Below are 10114 nucleotides of genomic sequence, written 5' to 3'. Positions count from 1 at the left end.
GTGAGGACAGTTGGCTGGCTCGCAGCAACACCGCGCCTGGAAACCTTGGTACTTCAGACATCCGTGACAGTAACGGAAAGCCACGGCGCAATAGACACAAGCGTCGAAATAATGGGGACAATGCGGAGGATACGGCAGTCAATGCCGGATTCAGCAACTCCAAATCCGGTCAGCAAAAGAAGCCGTTCAAAAGAAACAATCCGGGATCGTCCAGTCTGGACCGCATACTCGACCGCTCGTGCCAGATTCATGGCAATCTCGATAAACCAGCCAATCACACTAACAGAGATTGCTGGGTGTTCAAACAGGCCGGCAAGATAAACGCCGAGAACAAGGACAAAGGGGCTACATAGCGATGATGACGAGGAGCCCCGGCATCCGAACACTGGAGGGCAGAAGAAATCCCCCCCCCCCCAGGTAAAAACGGTGAACATGATCTATGCCACTCACATCCCCAAACGGGAGCGAAAGCATGCACTTAGGGACGTCTATGCGATGGAGCCCGTCGCCCTGAAATTCAACCCATGGTCACCCTGCCCGATCACCTTTGATCGTAGGGACCACCCCACCAGCATCCGTCATGGCGGCTCAGCCGCACTAGTCCTTGACCCAATCATCGACGGATTCCACCTCACGCGAGTCCTCATGGACGGTGGCAGCAGCCTGAACCTGCTTTATCAGGACACAGTGCGCAAAATGGGCATCGATCCATCACGGATCAAACCCACCAAAACCACCTTCAAAGGTGTAATTCCAGGGGTAGAGGCCCGCTGCACGGGCTCAATAACACTGAAAGTGGTCTTCGGATCTCCGGACAACTTCTGAAGCGAGGAGTTAATCTTCGATATCGTCCCTTTCCGTAGTGGCTACCATGCACTACTTGGACGAACCGCGTTCGCTCGTTTCAATGCGGTACTGCACTATGCATACCTCAAGCTCAAGATGCCAGGACCTCGCGGGGTCATAACAGTCAATGGAAATACAGACCGCTCCCTCTATACGGAAGAGCATACTGCGGCCCTCGCGGCAGAAGTACAAAGCAGCCTCCTCCGACATACAGCCAATCCGACAACGACATCCCCGAACACCGTCAAGCAAGTCTGGAGTACCCCGCAACAGGATCGTCAGGCATGCCAGGAGCTCGATTAGCAATCCGGCCTCCACCCCAGTCCCATCCAAGAAGCGTTCGTGCCACGTGTACACAACTACGCGCTCAAAATACCATGGGCATAGGTGGAGGCGAGACGACAATGCGGCCAGAGTGCGGGTCAGCCGCCAGGAGGCCCGCATCCTATTTTATCTTTTTTCAGGACCCCACTTTCGGGCAGCCCCTCCAGAGAGATCGGTTAACCGGACTCACTACAGTGGGAACACCAAGTAGGCAAGAGGCTTTGCACACAGGGGAATACTCAGGTGGTCTTCTTCAATGATAGTTATACCTGCTCTTACATACCCGCATGTAGCCTGCCCTTGGATAGGATATGTCAAATAGTCCTATTTTTTCTGCTGAATGCATTAATGGTACACCTATGCTTTGCTGTATTGTCCAAATAAATTGGAAGTAGTACATAGCGTCAGCTTATTATTACTATCCTCATATTTTCTGTTGAATATTTATTCAATATTGCATCCGTACATTTTGGTATGGTCAGTTTGCCAGGGGCTTCTTATCGAGCCCCATAAAATGGCAAGAAAAGTCCGAACAGTTTCAACAGTGCGACACCCCGAACTTATAGCATTATATGCATCAGCTCCGAATCATGTCTTCGGTCAATAGTTGGGTTAGACCGGCTCCCTTGTTTTGGTACCTTACGTTCCATTCTATCGGCTAAGGTAGCGCAGGGAGAACTACTGCGATTGTATCCCGGTTCTTCCGGACGAGCACCTCAGTAGAGAAAGCCGAAAACTGACCGTCATGATGCGGCGAGAGCTGGTCGCTATTTGCGAGGTACTAAAATCCCTAAAGATTTGTCCGCTTAAGGCGAGGAATCGGCCTTGCCCGATATAGGCGTGTATAACGCCCCAGTTCGGCTTTCTGAATACTAGGGGCTTCGCCGAAATTTAAAATTATAGACTTCTATGGCCAAGTGAGAGTTATAAAGCCGAATAGTCCAATTGCCTGGTTCGCTGCGCTAAACACCTCCTTAAAGGACCAAGAATTTGGAAAAAGAGTTTTTAGGTTTTCCACGAACACCCCAGTACTAGTTACAAGGGGGCGGAAGCCGACGACTGGCCTACTTTCAGATTTTGATAAACGGTCGAAGAGAAGGTAATATTTTGAATCAAACAAAGCGTTATATAGTGCAATCAAACGCGTCCTCATATTACACAGACGACATGAGTACATTTACTCAAAAATAATGTTCTTAGGACATTCACTCGCCACAAGCCGCGCGCCTTTCATAACGCCATCATAATAAATTTCGGGATAGTGGTGCTCCTTGCCCTTCGGGGGGTCCATCCTTCACGAGCTTCTCAGCATCCAGCTTGCCCCAATGCATCTTCGCGCGGGCAAAGTCCCGTCGGGCACCCTCAATACATACGGACTGCTTGATAACTTCTAGCCGTGGATATGCATGCACCATCCGCTTCACCAGGCCAAAGTAGCTGTCGGGCAGGGGCTCACCAGGCCACATCCGGACTATGAGGTCCCCCATGGCCTGTTCGGCCGCATTGTGGAGTTCGACCAGCTGCTTCAGTTGGTCACTCAGAGGCATCGGGTGTTCGGCCCCAGTATATTGGGACCAGAATAGCTTCTCCGTAGAGCTCCCCTCTTCAGCGCGATAGAACTCCTCGGCATCCGAAATGCTGCGTGGCTGATCTGCGAATGCCCCTGGAGAGCTCCGGATTCATGTAAGTAAAAGAAATGACTCCTCCACATGCTTGCTTTGCATAAAGAATGCCTTACCCTCCGCTATCTTCTTGGCCGCCTGGATTTCCTGGAGGGCCTTTTGGGCTTCGGCCTTGGCGTCGGCCGCGCTCTGGAGGGTCTTTGCAAGCTCAGACGCTTGCATCTTGTAGTCATGCTCCAAGGAGCCGAACTTCTGGCCGAGCTTCTGGAGCTCCTGCTGTACCTCTCTCACCCGAGCATCTTGCTTCTCTCGCTCGGTGCACTCTGTATCCGCCTTGGCTTCGGCCGCGGACAACGCTTCCTTCAGGGCCGCCACTTTGGTCGCGGTTCCTATCAAAAGCCATGATGCTTTTTATTAGCATCACCAACTTTTTATCCTCTATACGACATATGGACGGGGTTTCTCTTACCTTTGTTCGCCTTGAACTGCTTCTTCACGAGGTCGAGCTCTTCTTCGGCCTGCCCCAGTTCGCGCTTGAGTCCAGCAACCTCAGCCGTGCGTGCAGCGGCGGTCAGTAGCAGTGCCTGTTTGATTCATACAGACAAATACTATTAGCTTCCTGCATTTTTTTAGTTGACCCTCTGTTTGGCTTTTCTTTTCAAACACCAACCAGAGTATCAGGGGATACTATCTATCGAGTGATATTTTCTCACACTTTCTTTACCTCAAAGCCTGTTAGTAGGCTGGTGCAGGCTTCGGTCAATCCGCTCTTGGCGGACCGAACCTTCTCAATCACCGTACCCATAAGTGTACGGTGCTCATCCTCGATGGAAGCGCCTCGAAGCACTTCCAACAAATTATCTGATGCCTCCGGCTGGGCGGAGGTAATCAGCACAGCCGGATCGCCCTCCTTCGCGAGGGACTGCTTACTGAAATCCAGAACCTTCGTAGGCTCCTGTGCAGTAACCGGCTGGGAGCCAGACTTGTTGTGGCACCCATCATCATAATCCATGGGTTTCTCACCCCCCCATGCGTCCGGCGCCTGAGATTTTGCATTGGGGCGTATTCGGAACCAGCGCCTCCTGCTTTGGCATCCTCAAGGACAACACCTAGGTGTCATCACTGGTCTTGGGGAGGTTGCCGTTGGGAGCGAGTTCATCTCCGACTCGTTCAGAGACTCCTCCAAAGAGGACTCTCCGAGATCGGACCCGGCCGGACTGCATATACGTGTTTGGCGTCATCACAAACCATGAGGCCAAAGTCGCATGGAAAATATTATGGAATGCAGATACTTACGACCACACCTGGGGTTTGCCCCTGGGCAACCACTCCTCGTCACTGAAAGCGGCGGTAGTGGATTGGTCTGGAAGGGACGCCTTTCCCTTCTTCGGCGTCCCGGCCTCCCCCGACGGGGCGGCCTTCCTTTTCTTCTCCTCTCTAGCATGGGGAGGAGGCATTTCTTCATGTTCTCCCCCATCTTCGGGGGGAGAATCTTCCTCGTCATCTTTGGATGACGACTCTATCACGGCCCTGCGCCGGAGACTTTTTCTGGTCCCCGCGGCTGCCTTCTTGGGCCCTTCGGCCCCCTCAGTTGAAGCAGCCTTCTTCTTCTTCTTCATCCTCTCCTCCCCTTCGTGGGAGGAGTGCGCCTCGTCCTCTTCTGGCGAGGCGTCGGGTGCGGCCTCATGCCGAAGACCCTTCCGGGTCCTCGTGGCCTTCTTTTCGGCCTTTTTCTCCGGCACCTTGTACGACGCCGGAACCAGCATCTCCGCCAGGAGTGCCCTTACTGGGTCCTCAGGCAATGGAGCCGGACAGTCAATCCGCTCCGCTGTCTCCGCCCATTCCTGTTTGGTCAGCATAGCGACCTAAGAATCCTCCCACAAATGTATTCGGAAGGAAGCATCTTGTAATAGCCAGAGGACTTACCGGACTGGCGAGGCGCGTTGCGCTAAGCCCCCGGTCCTCAGCAAGGGGAGGAGGGACTTCGTCGGTCTTGAACAAAACCTTCCAGATTTCTTTGTGCATTGTGTCGAAGAGCTCTAGTAGCATTTGGTGTGCGGCCGGGTCGAACTCCCACATATCAAACACCCGTCTTTGATACGGGAGAATCCGACGAATAAGCATGACCTGGACCATGTTGACAAGCTTGATCTTCTTGTCCCTCATACTTCTGATGCAGGTCTCGAGTCCGGTCAGCTCCGTGGGTTCGCCCCAGGCCAGGCCCTTCTTCTCCCAGGAAGTGAGCTGCATGGGGATTCCGGATCTGAATTTGGGGGCCGCCACCCAGTTAGCGTCGCGCGGCTCGGTGATGTAGAACCACCCTGATTGCCACCCATTTATGGTCTCCACGAAGGAGCCATTGAGCCATGTAACATTGGGCATTCTGCCCACCATGGCACCTCCACACTCCGCCTGTTGTCCGCTCATGATCTTCGGCTTCACGTAGAAGATCTTCAACCACAGGCCGAAGTGAGGCTTGATGCGGAGGAAGGCCTCGCACACGACGATGAACGCCGAGATGTTGAGGATGAAATTCGGGGCCAGATTGTGAAAATCTAGCCCGTAGTAGTACATGAGCCCGTGGACGAAAGGGTGGAGTGGAAACCCTAGTCCACGGACGAAATGAGGGAGAAATACCACTCTCTCCCGAGACTTCGGCGTAGGGGTAATCTGTCCCTCTGTTGGAAGCCTGTGCGCGATATTAGCGGCCAGGTATCCGGCCTCCCGAAGCTTGGTAATGTTCTCCTCCATGACAGAGGTGGCCATCCACTTGCCTCCCGCTCCAGACATGCTACGGTCCTACGGAGAAGGTGAGAACTTGGGCGCTGGAGCTCAAGGGTGCGAGAACGGATGAGCGAAGGAGGAATAAGGCGTGGGTGAAAAATGGGAGACCTCTGCCCCTTTATAAAGGCATTGTGGAAATGTGCGCCTCCCCACTTGCCTCTCGAAATCTCTTATCTTTCCAAGCGCCTCGATTAATGGCACTGGTTGGGTTACCCATACCCGTATTGATGGAGATCCCGTGATAAGGGGACACGATCTCTGCTTTGACAAAGACGTGCCAAAGAAACCGCCTCGCGATGAGTGCAGAAGCAGGTTGTGGAAAACGGTTCGAATAAAAACCGGACCGTGGAGTGATCCCACTTTTCGAAGAATTGTCAGCAGACTAGATTCGTGGATTATTATTATTCTCTCTACGGTGATATATGGAATGTTATCTTGCAGAGCCGGACACGGTCCTTGTGTTCGGAATTATTTTTGGAGTATTCGGAGATGGAACCCGCCTCGCAATGCCGAAGACAATCTACGCGCCGGACTCATCGTCATTGAAGCCTGGTCCAGGGGCTACTGAGGGAGTCCTGGATAAGGGGGTATCCGGACAGCCGGACTATATACTTTGGCTGGACTGTTGGACTACGAAGATACAAGATTGAAGACTTCGTCCCGTGTCCGGATGGGACTCTCCTTGGCGTGGAAGGCAAGCTTGGGATTCGGATGTAGATCTCCTTTTCTGTAAACCGACTCTGTGTAACCCTAGCCCTCTCCAGTGTCTATATAAACTGGAGGGTTTAGTCCGTAGGACTTATTATCATCAACAACAATCATACCATAGGCTAGCTTCTAGGGTTTAGCCTCTCTGATCTTGTGGTAGATCAACTCTTGTAATACTTATATCATCAAGATCAATCAAGCAGGAAGTAGGGTATTACCTCCATCGAGAGGGCCCGAACCTGGGTAAACATCGTGTCCCCAGCCTCCTGTTACCATTAGCCTTAGACGCACAGTTCGGGATCCCCTACCCGAGATCCGCCGGTTTTGACACCGACAGCCGCCGCCTGCCTCACGTGGCCAAGAGGTACCTGAACTCGTAGGGCAGGACCTGGGTGCGGCGGCGGCCACGACGTGGACGGGCGGGGGAGGGGCAGGGGAAGAGATAAGGGGGTTATGTCCCCGACGGGCAGGCCAGGTAAGGACAAGGGCACATGTCCCACCCGTCCGTGCGTTGTTCGTTTCAGTGCAAACGTGACTCAAATTTGAACCGGGAATAGGTCAAATGCGGATAGGAAACGGATGCTCGTCTGTTTGCTTTTGTGCATTGGACCGTGATTTCTGTCTGTTTAATCCCTAACGGATGAGGCCGGAGCATTTATGGTGGTGACTCAAAATGGCAACGGGGACGGGGATCACCGGGGGACACGCCATCATCCCCGCCCCGATCCCCGCTAGCCCCACCAACCTTGGCGAGGGGGGCGGGTGGAAACAATCCCCATCCCCGCTAACAACGGGTACCCGATCCTCATGGGGATCCCCACGGAGACCAACAACAGCAAAACAACAATAAAAGAGGAGCACAATTGCACAAACCACAATATTTTTTGACAGATTCAATCGTCCATTATAGCAACAAAACAACAATACATTGGCATAACAAACCAAAATAATTTTGGCAGCATAACAATAATTTTGGCATAACAAAACAACAATTATTTTGGCATAACAAAACAACAATACAGAAGGACAAACACATTACACAACAGTAAATTAGCAGCACAAACACAATAATTTTGACCAGATAAGTTTGATAGATTCAATCATCTCAACTCAAGTCTAACCACATAATTGATAAGCTGGAAGTACGATTGGCACAAATGACGACAATACTTAGTACGATTACAAGCCGAAAGTTCTAATTCTTAACACAACACAAGCATGGTAAGAAGAATAAATGAAATGAAGACTTGAAGAGCCCATCACAGTAGCTCCTCGGTCCTCCATTTTCTTCATTCTTGACTCCATGGAGGCAAGCCGCAAGCAGCAAGCCTAATAGTTATTGCAAGTGGAGAGTTCCTCATCCTGATCATGGAAATGGTACAAGATAATTTAGAAAGTTGCATGAAATCAAGACTTAAGATTGAAAGTTGCAAATGAAAGTTGCGAGATCAAGACATAATATAAAAGTTGAGAATGTCAAGTTACCATTGGTTCATCATCATCGTCTAGACAAGTTTGAAACTCAGTAGAGAGTGACGAATTGTTCTCACCTAAAATTGCAAGCATTGTAACATTAGATGGCAGTAGTGTAACTGATTTAGGTATATATTCTAGTAAATTATCTAAGCAAGAAAAAAATAGTGTAGCAACAACAAAACAGAAGTAGAATAGGAGCAAAAGAACAACATTTGAGTTGTCTTACCTAGCATGTCAGCATTAGACCAAGCCTGCATACACATTATAGCTTCAACCATCTTTGGTGCTAGCCTACTACGATGAGGGCTAAGGATTCTACCACTTGTAGAGAATGCAAATTCCGTTGCTACCATTGTGACCGAAATAGGCAAGATTTCATGAGCAATAAGCTGTAGAGTTGGATATTTTATCCCCCCAAACTTCCACCAATTGATGATATCAAAAATCTGATGTTCTTGGCAAGGTTGGCTCTTCTAAATACATGTCAAGCTCTGTATGAACCAACAAAGATGAAGCAGTAGGTTGTGAAGACATGTACTGTTCAAATATGTCAAAAACTTCTTCCTGTGAAGCTGAAGCAGTGGGTTGTGTAGCACTAGCAACATTTGATGTTCCCGCAGAAGAGGCATCTTGGTATTGAACCAACAGTTCACGGAGCAATTGCTTCACGCGCGCAACCTCTTGAATTGCAGCCTCAGGTCCATAAAGAGGACCATACAAAGCATGCACCATATGGAGTTTGTACCTTGGGTCAAGAACAGTGGCAATAGCCATCAGACCATGGATATCTGTCCAATACTTCTGAAACTTCTTTTTCATCTCCTCAAACATTTTTTGCATCAGTTCAGACTTCTTTTTCATCTCATTGGGCATATCTTGCAACAACTCATAATCAGGTGTAGTCCATTTGCGAATTGCCAACTTAATACCACAAACCTTAGGGAAGAACATATTTGCTGTAACATAACTAGTTCCTGACCATAAGGTAGTGACATCATAGAATAATTTGAGCCTAACAATCATCTCTTTGGCAAAATCCCAATCAGCAGTTGTTGGACAGCAATTAAAAAGCCTTTCACGCAGACTAAGACGATCAAAAACATCCCTATACAGCACAACAATACTAAGCATTATGTATGTGGAGTTCCACCTAGTTTTACAATCAAGGTTCAACCTCCTAGAGTACTCAATGTTCATCAAGCGGCAAGTTTTTTCGAACTTCTCATGTCTTTTTGGAGTTGCTGACCAAAACCCCACACTATCCCGCACCCTCTCAATACCATCCCCCAAAACAGCAAGCCCATCTTTCACAATCAGATTTAATATGTGAGCACAACAACGCATATGCAACAGTTTACCACCTAGCATGAGAGAGGAGGAGTCTAACTTATCTAGGAGATCTTCCACTACCTTGTCATTGGTTGTGCAGTTATCAAGAGTAATAGTTGATATCTTTCTCTCAAGATGATACTCTACCAGAAGTTCATGTAGAACATCACAAATCACTTCAGATGTATGTGGTCCTGGTACATATACAAACCTGCAAAATTATAAATTATTGGGTTAGAAAGCATGAATAAAAGCAAAGGTATTCAGACAAGCGGCAAGATAGGGGCAATGGTATTGTACCTTAGAAGGAATGACTTTAGATTCCAAGAACCATCAATGTAGTGACCTGTTACAGCCATGTATCCTCTCTTTTGATGTCCAGCAGTCCACATATCCGAAGTCACAGCAACTCTATTCTTGAAGTTTGCAAAGTACTTGATCAACTTATCTCTTTGTCCTTCATGCATTTCTAGAATATCTTTCCGAATGGTATTCCTACACACAACCTTGAACATAGGCTGCAGCATAGCACAGAACTTTCTAAAACCTACATGATCTACCATAGCAAGTGGGTACTCATGACAACATATCATCAAAGCAAGTTCTTTCCTACATAGTTCTTGATCAAATATGTAATTCTCCACATTCACTTTCCCATCTTCCGCCTTGGTCAGTTTCAGCTTTGCTTGCTTCCAGGCTGTTGTGGTCTGCCTAGCAGCACATGTTGCCAAATGTGAGTGAAGATGTAATGTTCCATCCTTTGTTTCTCCTCCAAGCTTACTATGGCACCACTCACATTCAGCCTTCCATTTTCCGCCCACAAGAACCCTCTCAAATTCATCCCACACCTTAGACTTGAGCTTTCTCTTCACACCAGCCAACTTGTGTGCATCCTGCGATTTAGTTGCTCTTGTTGTTTGAGATGGCACCTCCAAGTCAACAGATTCAGCTGGCGTTGGATTGGCACTAGAGCTTGGCGTTGGAGTGGGAATTGCACTAGAGGCTGGTGTATCTTCATTTGCAGC

This window comes from Triticum dicoccoides, chromosome 5B (genome assembly GCF_002162155.2).
Source record: "Triticum dicoccoides isolate Atlit2015 ecotype Zavitan chromosome 5B, WEW_v2.0, whole genome shotgun sequence".
In the NCBI taxonomy this organism is placed as follows: Eukaryota; Viridiplantae; Streptophyta; class Magnoliopsida; order Poales; family Poaceae; genus Triticum; species Triticum dicoccoides.
This window is presented reverse-complemented; position numbering follows the sequence as displayed.